At 35.7% G+C, this 7,260-nt stretch overlaps 1 long non-coding RNA gene across 3 annotated transcripts; it reads left to right on the plus strand.

Moving 5' to 3' along the window:
* Nucleotides 1–837: 837 nt before the first annotated feature.
* Nucleotides 838–6,862, plus strand: LOC140669415 (uncharacterized). Of its 3 annotated transcripts, none has more exons than XR_012047337.1 (3): nucleotides 838–1,237; nucleotides 1,649–1,785; nucleotides 6,534–6,862. It is a non-coding gene; the product is annotated as an uncharacterized lncRNA (long non-coding RNA). The 3 variants fall into 3 exon arrangements; XR_012047335.1 differs by lacking the exon at nucleotides 6,534–6,862 and adding an exon at nucleotides 5,136–5,560; XR_012047336.1 differs by lacking the exon at nucleotides 6,534–6,862 and adding an exon at nucleotides 3,345–4,120.
* The last annotated feature ends 398 nt before the right edge of the window (nucleotides 6,863–7,260 follow it).

Below are 7,260 nucleotides of genomic sequence, written 5' to 3' on the forward strand. Positions count from 1 at the left end.
ATGGGGTGTCGCATAAATGCTAGGATTGCGGAATGTCGAAAGAGTACCGGAAGTTGCTTTTAAGATAAATTACTCTTGGCTTGATACTGTGCGAGAGAAATGTCGTGTATTGGCTTTTACTTATCAGTGAAAAGGTTTCTGTGATATGATACGAAAGAAACCAAGAATTTAATAGAATTATAGTGATATGTGTGTGAAATTTTGATACGCCGATATTAGTTTTCAATAAATTTTAATGTTCTATCAATGTTGAGAAAATAAGAGAAAATATTTTATCAAGTTGGTATGAAACATCTCAGAATAATCTGACACTTGATTAATGCGATTCCGTATCTTGTAGTTTCTCTAACCTACAGATTCATCATTTCTCACATAAATCTTTCTCCGAGTTTAATGCAATGTCCATATAATAAAAACTTTTTTGAATATTATAAATGTTTTCGCATGCAAATCACTTATATATATATATATATATATATATCTTTAATTTATTATATATATCTTTATATATATATCTTTAATTTATTAATATATCTTTATATATTTATTAATTTATTAATGTATTTTTACATATAATTATTAATATGTTTGTAATTTCATAATTTTTCGTTTCTCATTATACAAATCAAATAATTTTTTAGAATTTAATTATTGTAACTGTAGAGTTCTATCCTTTACTAAAATGTAACTAATAATCAGAGAGATAAGATAAGATAAAGTTATTTTTTTCCTTGCAAAAATTCTTTTTGAAGTTCTGTCATTATTACAATTTTATCATCTTTTCAAGACACATAGTATCATAAGTGTTTTTTCTAATGTACTTATCTGAAGAGAAAAGAAGGCGATTCTCACGCAAAAGAGAGATACAAAGACGAAGAGAGATACCGCAGAGAGTTTCGTTTTTTCATGGAGCATTAGAGACTGGCATCGTCAAAGAGAGAAGGAAGATATCTCTTGCGACTGCGGGGCTATTATCACGATCGGGGAGATAGTAGGCCAACTTTCGAGATGACAGTTTTATTCTCCGTGCACGGACTGTGCAAAAGCGATCCTCCCGAGCAACGAGAGGCGCAGCGGAAAGGAAGGGAAAGAGATCCTCGAGCACGTTTTCGCTACTTTCCGAGCACGATATCGTGAGAATTTACGGTGAAAAGTGGGCCCCGTGAACGGTTATCTGCTTGAAGATAAAAGTTGAGAAATCAAAGAAAAATCTACCGACAAAAAATGTTTTCTCTTGGTAAGATAAAACGAAAGATATAAAAATATTGAAGGTTTATTCACGATAACTATTTTGTTAAAAAGGAAATAGGAGAAATAGATATATAAGAATGCTGAAGATTCATTCACGATAACTTCTTTATTGAAGACATTCACGACATGACATTTTGAAAAAACAGGATTTTATTTTATCTTGATGAGGGTTACCTTGAGTCTATACACAAAATGATATTTTCTATTTTTAAATGTATTAATATAATATATTAAAACTATTTTTATCAAAATATTTTAATTGCTCTCTAAGGAGGAGTTTTCTTTTGTAAACTCTCAGTCAATAATTATTTTAAATTATTATTATGTTTCTTGTTAATTTTATATTTGTTCATAAACTATTTCATAATTTAATTTTTTTCTTTATTTTTTTTTACAGCCAGACTGACGGAGTGCTCGACTCACGATGGTGTGTGTACATATGTCGACCTCGTCTAAAACCTCGAGCTTTTGCCCTGCGTGCTGACGCTGATATTGACCGGTAGGATCACGCGCAGTTTACGACAAGAGTGAGCGGTAAGAGTGGTTTTTTCCACTTAGAGAACCCATGAACTCGGGCAATTTTACGGCGTAAAAGCGCGGGTAAACGCGCTCGCGTTCGTCGTCGCCGCCGTCGCCGTCGCCGTCGCTGTCGCCGTCGCCGTCGTGTCGAGAGGCAGTACACGAGATTCTCTCTCGCAGTCGCAGGGTTAGCGACCGTGAAAGTACTCCCTTGCAAAAGTGGGACGGACATTTTTCAAAATCGTTGCGACGATTGCGTGCGAGCGCCCACAACCGACACACTTCGCGCCACGCCGGGTCGTTGCACCGGAGGTCGGTTTCCTTGTTCTTCTCACCTTCGGCCGTCATCGGTGCGCCAACCGTGAAAGAAAGTGCAATTCCCTAATAAGTGCGTCGGTTAACGCGTTGCGCTAGTTAGCTCTTCTTGATCTTCCTTTCGATCCCGCTGCTTTTCTCTTTACCGTCGAAGAAGACTCTCGACACGACGCTTCGACCAGTCATTCAACACATTATTATTACGATGACTCTTTCAAGTTTTCGACTAGCGGTAAATCGTCAATCAATCGGGTCAAACAAAAAAATTTCGATTTGATACTTTGTCCAATTGAGTCGACACTTTTACATCTGAAATTATTTTACATTTAACCAGCGATACGTCACAAGAGTCCTTTTTTCAAAGATTGGAGATTTATTATTTTATTTATCAAGTCAATAATATAGAGATCGAAAAGGAAGATTCTGAGTTTGTCAAAAAATTTTATATTTTTTCTAACATTAAATTCATGAAAAATGATAGAATTCTCGCAGGTATTAATATATGTATGTCAAAAATTTTGAAAAGATTACAAGGCACATTAAAAACAGAAAATTTATCGAAAATTTCAAAACTTGGGGCTCTCTCTCTCTCTCTCTCTCTCTCTCTCTCTCTCTCTTTCTTAATCGATGAGTGAACAATTCAATGTTAAATTATAATTATAATTAATTGACCATATATAACTAATCGTAAATTATTACAAGTGCGACATACTTCCTACTCTTAAAGTTATTCATTCCGCTTGACAGTACATTAATTACAAATATTAAATCGCTCGCGATAAATTAATCAATCGATATCATAATACTCGTTCGTTTCGTGATGCAACCCACGTAGCTGAAAAAAATGGAGTCTCCTATCTTTTCGTTATTGGATTTGGATCCATCATTTCGCAAGAAATTATCCAACTTTTATTGGAAAGTTCGTGCCAAACAGACATCTAGAGTGGAGTACTCTAGCCCGGTCTCTCCCGCGTGCTCCCCTCTCGTATCGATCTCGTTCGGGCCAGCAAAAGGAAAACGAATTCTTCCGGCACATGCAGCTCTCTCGGCCGCGAGGGAATCGTCCGTCAAGATTTTTCTTACGCGCCCCTTTCGCACTCTCTCGACGCGCCTGCCATTTTTTTTCCACTCTCTCGTCCACGGCTTCGCGCGGTGCGATCTGTAACCATCCCTTGTCTATCAGCGGGCCATCGACTTCTATATTGTGTATATAAGTCGGCCAGTTATAAATAAAAGTGTTGCTTTGTTGTCGCGCACAGCCGGCGCGCGCTCCACTTGCAGCACTTTCATGACAGAACGAGGGAGAGAGCCGTGAGGCTGGGGAACCGAGCAAGAGAGGCTGGGGCTGGGGGAGAAGAGAGATGCTTTTCACTGTGTCCAGAATCGGGAAGAACGTCGTCCCGCCATTCGTAACAGCAACACCGTCTCTTCTTCGATCTCGAGCGCGCAAGAAGCGAACGACTTTTCTCGCTGGAAACCAGGTCGAGCCGGACGAGCGTCGTGTAGCGTGCACCAGGCGTCTTTCTCTCTTTCCATTGATTTATATGTGTCGATCTATTTACTATCACTACCATAACACGTATAACGTGCTAGAACGAGCGAGATACAAGATTAATACGATTGATATCGAACGCATCCATGGAGCGGCAAATGTTTCTTACAGTTTCCGATATGTTCTTGTTGTGTTTTTTTTAATTTTTTTATTTTGATGCATAAGTTTTTGTTTGGTAAAAAAAAAAAAAAAAAAATGGAATCTCAGGATGATTTTTGCCGGCTACTGGGAAAGAACAGATTATATTGGTCTGATTTAATATTTGCAAAGTAAAATTTAGTAAATGTATGATAACAAGGCGTAAATGAGCCGAATATATATAATATAAATTAAAATCGAGTAATTTAATAAGATGTCAGTTAAGCATACAAAAAATTACAAAAATCAAAGCGCAATTTAATTATAAAAATGGTCGTGGCGTTTAATTTATCTTTAGTTTATTAGTTATGCTTAACCTTGAATTTATACTTAAATAACTTCCGCTGAATTTTAATTTATATTATATATATTCGGCTCATTTACGCCTTGTTGCCGTACATTTACTATCCTTAATTTTCTAATGAAGCCTTTCTTATTAATTTCTTAAAATTTAGTATTATGTGAAGGTTTATATTATACGTTTGGCAAACAAATATATATTTTTTCTTTATCATATTTTGTTTATAGATTATATAATGTCCTATTTATATATGCAATCATATTTTATTTTATTAATAATATAATGTTATCCAACAAATGATTTCAACCAGTCAGCTATTATCATTCTTTTATATATCGTTGAGCAAAAATTCCTTCTTCATTTTTTCTTGTTTCCTTGTTTTAGCTAGTGTTTTTCTTTTTGACGGAATAAATAATATTATAAATAATATCGAACGAATTGAATTACCGAGTAGCAGGGAAAGCACGAGTCCGGAAGAGGCGAGCGAAGGAGAAAAGCGCGATAGTGGAAAATGGAAACGCAATGTTTTATCCCGGAGCGTGAAACGAAAGAGAGTGAGAACACGAGCGCGAAGCAGGAGAGTGAACGACGCTGTGGAGAGAGAGTAGGCCAATGCCAGTGTCAGCGGCCAGCGGCCAGCGGCTCGGCTAGCCAGCTAGCCTCTCTCGGCCGGGCAAACTTGATCGTGAAAACAGAAAAACAGCGAGAACCACGCTCGCCGATTACGTTCTCGTCATCTCGCGAGAGATTTATTTATAGGCCCTCGCGCGCGATTTTCGACGCGATGCGGAAATTAATCCCGACTGGGCGATCGTGAATGTTCTTGTGCGAAACTTTTACGAAGCTTTGACGAGTATCGAGATGCTCCCTTTTTATTTTGATCTTGATACTCAAGACGATCCGCATGAAATTTGTCCGCGAATCTACAATCAGAGATGTGACGTTTTAACGACATTTCTTTTTGGAACACAGTTTTGTCTAAGACTATTAATTTAACATAGAGTCCTTTTGACAGGATGCTATGTATTCAAAGAGGCTTTCATCGATTCTTTATCGTAGATGTCCGGCCTTGTCTTTCGCGGACGTGCAATTTCAATTCTCTCATCGCCCTGTTTAATGACGGCTCAATGGAAGAATTATGTGGATCATTGCCACGTATCGTTGACGATAAATATGCAACATTGGAAATAGGATGACGTCGTTCATCGATGTGCAGCAACATGTCGCGCTTGCCGTCTGTCATGTAGATCAGGGAAACGCAGAGATTTTAGACGAAATATATATGAAAGCTGTTAGCTGATAATGAGAGTCGAATACTCTCTCTCTCTCTCTCTCTCTCTCTCTTTATCTACCGTAAATTTCTAATTCTATCTTCTGTTATTTTTTTTTCAAACATTTGCTTTCCGATTAAAAAGTAAAATTATTAATACAGCCAAATATTAATTATAATATATTTATGCAGAGGTTTTAAAAAATATTTTCAATTTTTTAATTACAATTAAAAATTAACAAACCTATAATAAAAATCAAAGCTAATCCTTTTTTGCTTATATCATATGTTTTTTATTTGATTTCTGTATGTTGAAACTTTTTAAAGAAAAAAAAAATTATTGTAGCAATAAAATTACATTTGAAAAATACATTTGACATAACATGTCTAATGTAGTCTAAACTATCCTAGTAATCTCGTGTACTTTTGAAGAATGAGAAACTCTGTCACAATCTCATTTTATATATCAGATGCATTTATAAAGAGTTGTCGGTAACCTAGACATACACGTACACATTGGAGCTCGTCGTTATCTAGTTCATTGTCAAGAGTTCGCGGTTAGCGAGATATAGAGATGCGACACGATCGCGCGTCGTCTTCGCGAGACGATTCACAGATCGCAAGGTGCATAATGGCATCGATTATTATTATCATTATCCACCGCGCACAGGAAAGGCGGGAAAAAGGCGTAGCGGATTTACGGAAATTACATTGTAATGAGACACGCTGATGAGGGCTGAAAGTAGAGCAAACGACATAAGTCGAGACACACTTTTGATTTCTCCGGAAAAGCCGCTATCCACAAGATTGGAAAAAGCGTAAAAATATAAAAGAAAAACGACGAGATGAGTGGATGAGAGTATAAGAAAGGAGGTCTGTTATTATAAGTAATTACTACTGTGCGACAGCTTTCATTTTGAGAATTTATTATTCCACACTGAATTTATATATTCGAATTTTATGCTTGACAGTGATTCATAAAGTATAAACCTATAAGTTTCGTCATCGAAATAGAAATTGAAGCTAATAACATATATATATATATATATATTATATATAATATTGCATTTAATCTTGATTTTTGACGTTTATTCAACAATTACATGCTTCTATCTATATCCATCTTTTGCGATTGATTAATTAATAAAGCCCCAATAGAGCGGTGTGTAAAAAATGTTGAGTTTCAGGCGAGAGGAAGAGTATAGTCGTACAAAAATATGATCAGTATTTGAGACTGAAAACCGTGTTACGACACGACGGGATGATTTGGAAATAATTTTGGTATTGGGTGACGACATTCTGATACGATGAAGAAACACATTATCCAGAAGATTGCTGCCGATTGATTTGCGGACAAGAATCCAGAAAGAAATTGAAGGATATCTAGATAGAGAAGTGAATGAACTCTATGGAATATGTAGTAAACACGGCCGCAAAGAAATATGAATGAACTGCCAGTCTCTTCATTAAATATTTAAAAAAGATAATTTCAACTGGCTGAATAACATGCACAGAAAAGAATCACACATAAAAATGTTATTAATACAAGATTTGAATATTTCAATTTTTTTTATTCTGTAATAAAATAATTTAAAACATTTCTTTATCGAATAGTGTTTATACATTTTTTTTCTAGCGTTTAAAAAATCATTTCGACATTAAACTGTTTAAGAATATTTGATTTTTAAAATAAGTTCTCTAATCTATTATCTTGTCATTTGTCATATAATTATTCATGATGTACTGAAATTTCTTCGATTACATATTTAAAGAGAAGCGTTTGGACCGAGAACATCACTTTTTCAGTGGTTGTTTTAGAGAGAGTTGCCAAAGACTTTTTTATATGTGTTCAATATTTAACTTTATCGATTACGTAGAAAAACGCAGGCTGCGCGGCTAAATTTCAAGAGAGAT

This window comes from Anoplolepis gracilipes, chromosome 1, assembly GCF_047496725.1.
Source record: "Anoplolepis gracilipes chromosome 1, ASM4749672v1, whole genome shotgun sequence".
Classification (NCBI taxonomy): domain Eukaryota; kingdom Metazoa; phylum Arthropoda; class Insecta; order Hymenoptera; family Formicidae; genus Anoplolepis; species Anoplolepis gracilipes.